Below are 9,242 nucleotides of genomic sequence, written 5' to 3' on the forward strand. Positions count from 1 at the left end.
GGTATGGTAGTATAGAAATGGGCTGAGTGCCCCGAGCCAAATCAATACAGAAGTCAATATCTCTGTCGGGTGGTATCCCCGTCAGATTAGAAGGAAACACCTCTGGAAAATTACGCACAATAGGTACTGAATCCATGGAAGGAACCTCCGCACTAGAATCACAAATATAGGCCAAATAAGCTAGGCATCCCTTCTCGACTACACGTCGAGCCTTGACATAAGAAATAACCTTGTTGGTAGAATGGCCAGGAGTCCCTCTCCACTCTAATCGAGGCAACCCCGGCATGGATAAGGTCACCGTCTTGGCGTAATAATCCGATATAGCATGATAAGGTGACAGCCAATCCATGCCCAAAATAACATCAAAGTCCACCATATCAAGAAGTAGGAGATCTACACTAGTCTCAAGACTACTAATAGTAATCACACACGAGCGATAGACACGATCTACAACCATATAATCTCCCACAAGCATGGACACATGTACAAGAGCACTCAAAGAGTCACGAGGCACAACCAGATATGAAGCAAAACAGGATGACACGTAGGAATAAGTAGATCCCGCATTAAATATAACTGAAGCATCTATATGGCAAACTGGAACAATACTTGTGATAATGATGTCAGATGACTCAGCCTCATATCTAGCTGGAAATGCATAAAATTGGGTCTGGGCCCCACCACCCTGACCTCCGTCTCTCGGACGACCTCTAGTTGGCTGGCATCCACCTATAACGGTATGACCTCCACCTCTAATTGCCTGACCTCCACCTCTGGCTGCCTAGCCCCTGCCTCTAGCTGGCTGAGAGGGCGGTGGAGCAACCGATGCCATAACCATGGCACGAGAACTCTACTGTGGCATGCTACTCAACAATCTCGGACAGAACTTCCTGATGTAGCCAGTAACCCCACACTCAAAACACCCATCCTGCTGCTGTGTCTGCTGAATCTGAAGCTGACTCGAATGGGCAGGATAACCACGATGGTAGCTCTGGATCGGAGGCGCACTAATACGAGATGATGGTATACTGAAGGCTGGCTGCACAACATGTGATACATAAGGACCACGACTCCCCAAAGCACTTTGGGATTCTTGAAGCGCTGACTGTAATGGCCTGGGATGGCCTCTACCAAAAGTACCCCTGTCTCCAGATGAGGCACCACTGAAACTACCTGAATGACGAGGCCTCTTATCAGACACCATCTCCATTTCCTGACCACGAACCATCTCGATCCTTCTAGCAATATCTACGACCCTCTAGAAAGTTATATCATCTCTAGTATCCTTGGCCATCTGTAGCCTGATAGTGAAAGTGAGCCCATCAATGAATCTCCCCACTCTCTCTCTCAGTAGGGAGCAAGATAATGGCATGGCGATCTAGGTCCACAAATTAAGTCTCATACTAGGGTAACAGTCATACTACCCTACTGAAGATGCTCAAACTGCCTGCGGTAATCCTCTCAGAGTGACAGGAATGAACTTCTCTACAAATAGCTGTGAGAACTGATCCCACGTAAGTGCAGGCGAACCAGCTAGTCTAGTCAACATATAATCTCTCCACTATCTCTTGGCGAAACCAGTCATCTGAAACACTACAAAATCGACCCCATTGGTCTCAATTATACCTATGTTGCGCAACACCTCATGGCAACGGTCCAAGTAATCCTATGGGTCCTCAGAAGGTGCACCGCTGAAATGAATTAGAAAGATCTTGGTAAACTTACCCAACCTTAACAAGGCCTCAGAAGACATACCAGGCCTATCACCGGCCTGTGCCGTAATAACCGGCCGAACCACCCCAACTAGCGGGGCTGCTGGTGTCTGATATAAGGGAGCCACCTGCTTCGAGGTGTGAGTAGCGGGAGTCCCTGCTCCTCCCCCAGTTCGAGAAATGGCTGGTGCCACAATAAATGCAGCGGTGTGGGCCACACTCTCCATAAAGCCCACCAAGCGGACTAGAGCGTCCTGAAGCACTAAAGTGGCTATGAACCCCTCCGAGGCCTGAGCTGTTCCAACGGGTACGGTCTGAGCTGGGACCTCCTCCTCAGGATCAATCTGAGGCTCCATTGCGGATGTTGCTGCTCGAGCTCTAGGCTGAGCTCTTATTCTACCTCAGCCTCTGGCTCGACCTTTTCCCCTGGTAGTAGATGCCACTAGGAGCTCCGGCTCTTGTCTGACTACAGATGTTGTGCGTTTTTTCGATTGATTTTTTGACCGACCTAAGTTGGTCTCGGCCATGGTCGATTTTTTTCAAATTCTAGTAGTGTGGGTTGAATTATTTTTGTTTTACTTTTGACAATAAAAACTTAAGGAAAAGTATATGTTAGTAATTAGGTATTTGGCTTAATATATAAAACTCTTTGCTAATGTAATATTTAGATAATATTTGCTCTTCCGCATAAATATTAAATAGTACTCATATAACTCATGAGTGGCTAAATGTTATGTACACGGAAAAATATTTTTAAGTAAAGCAACAACTTTTTAGTAAATAAAAGTAAAAATTAAACTCATGATTTGTATCGTGTAGTAAGAACATTCAACTTAAGTATTGTAAAAATCTTTAATATGCATTAATTAATTAGTAAATCTAATTGTTGACTTTAATGTCCCGATTTTAATGACAATCATTATATGATTCTTCATTATACAATGAATTTAATATAATAAGGTGTGAGAGGTTGACCATGGCGGATCTGAGGAAAGGTAGAGGTATGCCAAAGAAGTACTGAGGAGAAGTAATTAGGCAGGACATGTCATTGCTTCAGCTTACCGAGGACATGACCCTCGATAGGAAGGCGTGGAGGTCAAAAATTAGGATTGTAGGTTGATAGATAGTCGAGAGAGTTTCTCCTAATTGTACCAATCGTATTAGTATTATTCTTACATTTTTGTTGTTCCTTGACCTTTGTTATTCCATATTGTGGCATTATTTTTAGATCTTTGTTACACATAATGTCTTTATCTTTATCTTGTGTTGTTACTGTTGGTCGCTTCTTGTTTAGTGTTTCTTTAGTCGAGGATCTATCAGAAACAACCTCTCTACCTTCACAAGGTAGGGGTAAGGTCTGTGTACACACTACTCTCCCCAGACCCCACTTGTTGGATTACACTGGGTTGTTTGTTGTTGTTGTTGTTGTTGCATTATACAATGAATTTATATATTACTACTATAATTTTTGCATAATTAGTTCATAATTAAAAATGGGGATATCACGCTTTGTCAAAAAATATGGGCTAGCTAGTTTTTGGATTGGTAATTGAAAAATAGCCAATCTTTACAAAGCCATTAAAAAATAGCCACTATTTTATGGAGGAGATAAAATCTGAAGAAAATACCATTAGCAAACACGAAAAAATCCAGCATAATATGCTGGATTATGAAACTGTTGCATATAAAACTCCAATACATTATACTGGAGTTCAAACTTCAAAGATGTCACGACCCAAAATCCGTTAAAGGTCATGATGGTCGGAAATCACTGTCAGGCAAGCCAGCACTAAATAGCTAATTAAATTCTCATTTTAGCATTTTTGAAATCATAAATTTCCTTCAATTTAACTAGTAAAAGATGAACTTTATAGAATAATTAATAATGTTTTCCAATTTCAATACTGAATATCCCATAATCATCCCAGAAGGTGTCACAGTGCATGAGCATTTACTAGAAAATAAAAAAATACACCAACTGTCTGGAATACAAATTTGGACAGGAAAGAAAATGTGAATACTCTGAAGGAGACTCTGCTGGCTGCGGGTCGTAATATGAAATGCAGCCCACCTAAGTCCCCGTGTCAACCGTACCGTTGCGCCCACTAGGCGACTAGCCATACATGTGCATGTACAACAAAATGTACAGCAAGCCTAATATGAGTAAAAAAACAACGCATACCCAGTAAGTATCCAGTCTAATCTCGAAGAAGTAGTGACGAGAGGTCGACTCCGACACTTACTACGGCCAATAATAATATACCGATAATATGTTTAATCATGAATTTTATAAGACGATTGTAAACTCAATAACATGAAGCAGGTAAACAATTCTTTTGTTAATAGGATATTTCCAAATATATTTGTTATCATTTATCATTTTGTATCTCGGGCCAATGAAGCAACATCACTTATTATAAATTCCAAAGCAAACAATTAAGTCATGCGTAAATCAGGCCGAGGTCGTACGACCCGATCCAACATAATATTTAAACTGTGCACTGCCAGAGAGTCGAACGACGCGAACCATAGATGCATATATTTAATCTGCCGAGGCGTTCGTCCTGTTCCACAAAAGGAAAACACAATCAAATAGTCAATCAAGAATTTATCAAGGAGCAATTATCCAAGGAATGTAAATCCCCTTTTACCAGTCAAGAAAATAAAGTTTAACCGTTTAGAAATTCATTTACCAAGTTCGGTATGATTTAAGCAATATAAATTGGCAATAAGGTTACAAATATCACAAGTATATCATGCTTTTGGGCCCTAGACTACCCAGACTTAAGCATAATAGTAGCTATTCACGGACTCTCGTCACCTCGTGCGTACGTAGCCCCTACAAATAGAAGCACATATTGAATTATTTCACCTATGGGGTTAATTCCCTCTTACAAGGTTAGAAAGGAGACTTACCTCGCTCCGAAGTTCCATAACCGGCTCCCAAGCCCCTCCGACGACTCAAACCGGTGCCCAACGCTCCAATGTTAGTCAATAAATGTGCAAACCCATAAAAATATACTCTAATACTCACAACAATTCGATTTAATTAATTTTCCAACTCCGCTCGAAAAGTTGATAAAATTACCCTCGAGCCCACGTGCCCGGATTCTGAAAATTTTCGAAGATAAACTTTACCCCACTTATATTGCAAAACTTTCAGAGACGGGATGGAAAGTCTTTCGTGAGACCTCGTCATTAATATCTTTGCTCGCAGCAATTGTGACCTCTCGGGAGAATCGATGACTGCATCAAAGAGGAGAATTTATGGAGGAAATCAGGTTTTAAATTCCCGGAAACCGCACGATTATATAGCCAAAGGGAATAGGCCGCGCCTAAAATCATCCCAAGCGCTGCTAATGTGGCTACTAAGCTATTTCTTTGGAAAGCTCCTACTAAGATGAGAAATTCCCCGATAAAGCTGCTAGTACCAGGTGAAGCCGATAAGTCATCATGTTTGATAATTTCGAAAGAAGAGCTGAGGGCTGATCTACGACCACCCTCTCACTCACGGCGCACATGCTATATGCACAACCTCACGAACTCAAATATATAATTTATTCTCAATTCCATGCACAAATTCGTGGTCAAAATTCAAAATACCAAATTCTAGATTTTCTACCAAAAACCTCATAACTTCTACTAATTTCTATGTTTAAATCCTTATATAAACCATGTATTTAACTTATAATAAGATGGGATCACTTACCTTGAGTTGCTTGATGAAAATCTCCCCTTGAAGCTCTCCAAAATCGCCCAAACCAAATGAAAATGGGAGAAAAATGGGCCAAGTCCCGTTTTAAAGAAACCTCACTGCCCAACGACTTTCCGCACCTGCGGACTCCTTGGCCGCATCCGCGCTTCCGCTTCTGCGGCTTCTTCTTCCGCACCTGTGGCCCCTTTCCGCTTCTGCGGCGATTGACCTAGCACCGACGGCATCGCAGGTGCGCAGACTTTTCCGCTCCTGCGGTTCTCAGAAACCTGGCCCCCCTCCGCTTCTGCAAGTCATTTCTCGCACCTGCGGGCTCACACCTGCGGCCCTCTTCACGCAGGTGCGATTACACCAGATGCCCAGCTGCTTCAGCCCTTCCTCAATTTCCATTTTGGATCCGTTAACCACCCGGAATCCACCCGAGGCCCTCGGGACCCCGTCCAATCACACCAACCAGTTCCAAAATATAATGCGGACCTGCTCGAGGCCTCAAATCACATCAAACAACGCTAAAACCATGAATCGCACTCCAATTCAAGCTTAATGAACTTTAGAAATTCAAACTTCTACATTCGATGCCGAAACCTATCAAATCACGTCCGATTGACCTCAAATTTTGCACACAACTGACATGTGACATTATGGACCTACCCCAACTTCCGGAATCGAAATCCGACCCCGATATCAAAAAGTCCACTTCCGGTCAAACTCCTCAAAACCTTCAAATTTCTAACTTTCGCCAAATGACCCCAAAATGACCTACAGACCTCTGAATCCACTTCCGGACCTCTCCCAATACCAGAATCACCATACGGAACTATTCTCATACTCGAAATCCCAAACGGACATCGATGACATTGAAATGCACTTCAACCCAAATTTATGAAATTCTTCCAAAATGCCAACTTCCACAATAGACGCCGAAACACTCTCGGGTCATCCAGAACCCGATCAGGACATACGCCCAAGTCCGAAATCATCATACGAACCTGTTGGAACCTTCAAATCTCGATTTCGAGGTCGTTTACTCTAAAATCTAATCTTAGTCAATTCTTCCAACTTAAAGCTTTCGAAATGAGAATTTTCTTTCCAATTCAACTCCGAACATCCCGAAATTCAATTCCGACCATGCGTACAAGTCATAATACCTGAAGTGAAGCTGCTCATAGCCTCAAACCGCTGAACGACGTGCTAGAGCTCAAAACGACCGGTCGGATCGTTACAACACTTTATATGCTAACTCCAACATATTATGCTGGAGCTTAACTTGTAAAAGTTCAAACTCCAACGTATTGTGCTGGAATTTACATAGAGGGTATTTCGAACTCTAACATATTATGTTGGAATTTCATATGTAAAAAGTTCAAACTCCAATATATTATGCTGGAATTTTTGAATTTTAACTTAGGGTATTTTTGTCCAGATTTTATTATCACATGAAAAGTTAGCTAAATTTTAAAATAGTGGCTAATTTTTAGTGACTAATTTTTAATTAGCAATTATAAATCGTGTTAATTTTGAATTTCTCCCGCACGCTTTGGCATTTGTGATGTACTATCTAAGAAAAGATTAGGAAATCTTATAAAAATGTCCCAAATAAGTTCTAACTGACCAACCTCTGGCCATTAATCATAGACTTACAAAAATTTTCAAGCACATATAAAAATTAAGAAATCAAATAAATAAGAATTCTTTTTCTCTAAGAATCACATACAAATATCTCCTTCCATATTTTTAAGCATGATCATCAAAATTAGATGCAAAGCGGAAAGAAAATTTCATGAATGAGGTAACAAACAAGGTGATACAAAAAAATAGATATACAAGATTCTAAAAAGCTAAGCAAAAAGGGACACTTTTTAGATAAGTCAATATACAAAAATTGAGGAAGATTGGAGGTGAACTGGACTAATTTGGTATCAAAATTCGTAGTTAAAATCAAGTTAAATTTTTATCCGCGACACATGTATTAATATTGTATCACGCATGTATCTCGCACACAGGTATACATAGATATACACGTGAGACGCATTTAATACAAATATGATACATATGTGATATACAAATGATACATAGTGTGATACACATATCATCTTTTTTCATGTTTATCTTCTACTTCAAATTTTCATTCAAACCACCTCAAAACTATACCAAATCATCCCAAAAATTGAGGTTTAAACTTCTTAAGATTTATTCAATCTATTCTAACAACACCCACTTAAAAGAAATCAAAAATTTGATATTTTCTTTGCTATAAATAGCTAATTGGCTAATATTGATAATATTTTATGAATTGGTTAATTTTTGTACTAACTTACTGCTTGTTTGGATCGTTGTTACATGTCGTTTCATAATGTATCGTATCGTATTGTATTGAATTGTATTGTATTGTTTGATGAATACCACATTTGGATAGATTATATCGTTTGCCGTCGTTTTATGATGTCACACCAACAATATGAAGAATAAACTTGCAACATTACTAAGAAAAGATAGGATTCGACGTAGAATTATTATATAAAAAGTAGGTCAAAGGATAAAATATAATTATTTAACAATAAGAAAGGGCAAAATGAGAGGAAAAAAGCAAGGAAATGATACCACCTCACCAAATCCGTCGTTCCATAAAGTGACACTTTTCCTCGTTATGTAGCGACAAATTTAACGATTCAATACAATAAAATTTAAGTAACAATCAAAACAAATATTGTATTTAAAGTAACAATACTATAATACGGCATGTAACAATCATACAAACAAGCTGTTATTGGGCTAACATGACTAGTAATTTGTCAGAAGATTACTCAATGACGTCCTTAGGTCTTAGGGCAGCTTATGGGTGTTAACCGGGTGGGCCGTGCCGGGCCGGGCCGGGCCAGTATTATTTGGACCCGTACGGGTTTGGTTCCGGGCCGGTTCCGGGCTTGCTATTAATGGGTTTAACGGGTTCGGGTTAATCCGGATAAAAAATGAACCGTACGGGTTACGGTTGAGGGGGCCGGGCCGGGTTTAGTGTTTTTTTAATTTTTTTTTAATATTTTGTATAACTACTGTAAGTTATATTAGTACTTTGTATTAATATAAAGAATACAAGAAAGATGGGGAAAAATTGCACTTATAAATTGCAAGTGCTACATTTATTTTAAAATTACAAAATTAAAGTTTGCATTTAAAAAGTAAATTAACAAAAAATAGTAAAACTAAATTTTTATGCATAATAAATTAATAATACTTCAAATTAATCTAACAAACTAAAACATTAAGCATAAATACATCTAATAATTTAAAATAACACAAATTGTCTTAAAATTTTAAAATAACACATATATATCATATTTTAAAAATAATACGTTACCATCATATTCTATGATTTTAACATTTATAGTTTTATACCCTAAATATATACACTATATGTTAAATTCCAACAATTTTAAACTATGTTAATTTGTATACATTAATTGGTATATTCATAGTATATTCATGGTATATTAATGGTATATTCATGGTATATTATGATATATTCATGGTCCGGGCCGGGCCGGTTAAACCGGTAAGAGGCACTATTCATTGGACCGGGTTTAACGGGTCCGGTTAACCGGTAAAATATAATAAAACGGTCCAACCCCCTCTACCCCTCCTACCCAGCCCACCCGGCCCCTTATGAACCGGGCCGATCCGGTTTCGGTTTTAACCAGTCTGGACCGGTCCGGTTCCGGGTCAACCCAGCCCGTTAGACACCTTTAGGGCAGCTTATTACTCCGACAGTCTGAACCAAAACAGACCACAAAAGTCAACAGTCAAAAGTTCAACTCCAAACA

This window comes from Nicotiana attenuata, chromosome 3, assembly GCF_001879085.1.
Source record: "Nicotiana attenuata strain UT chromosome 3, NIATTr2, whole genome shotgun sequence".
NCBI lineage: Eukaryota > Viridiplantae > Streptophyta > Magnoliopsida > Solanales > Solanaceae > Nicotiana > Nicotiana attenuata.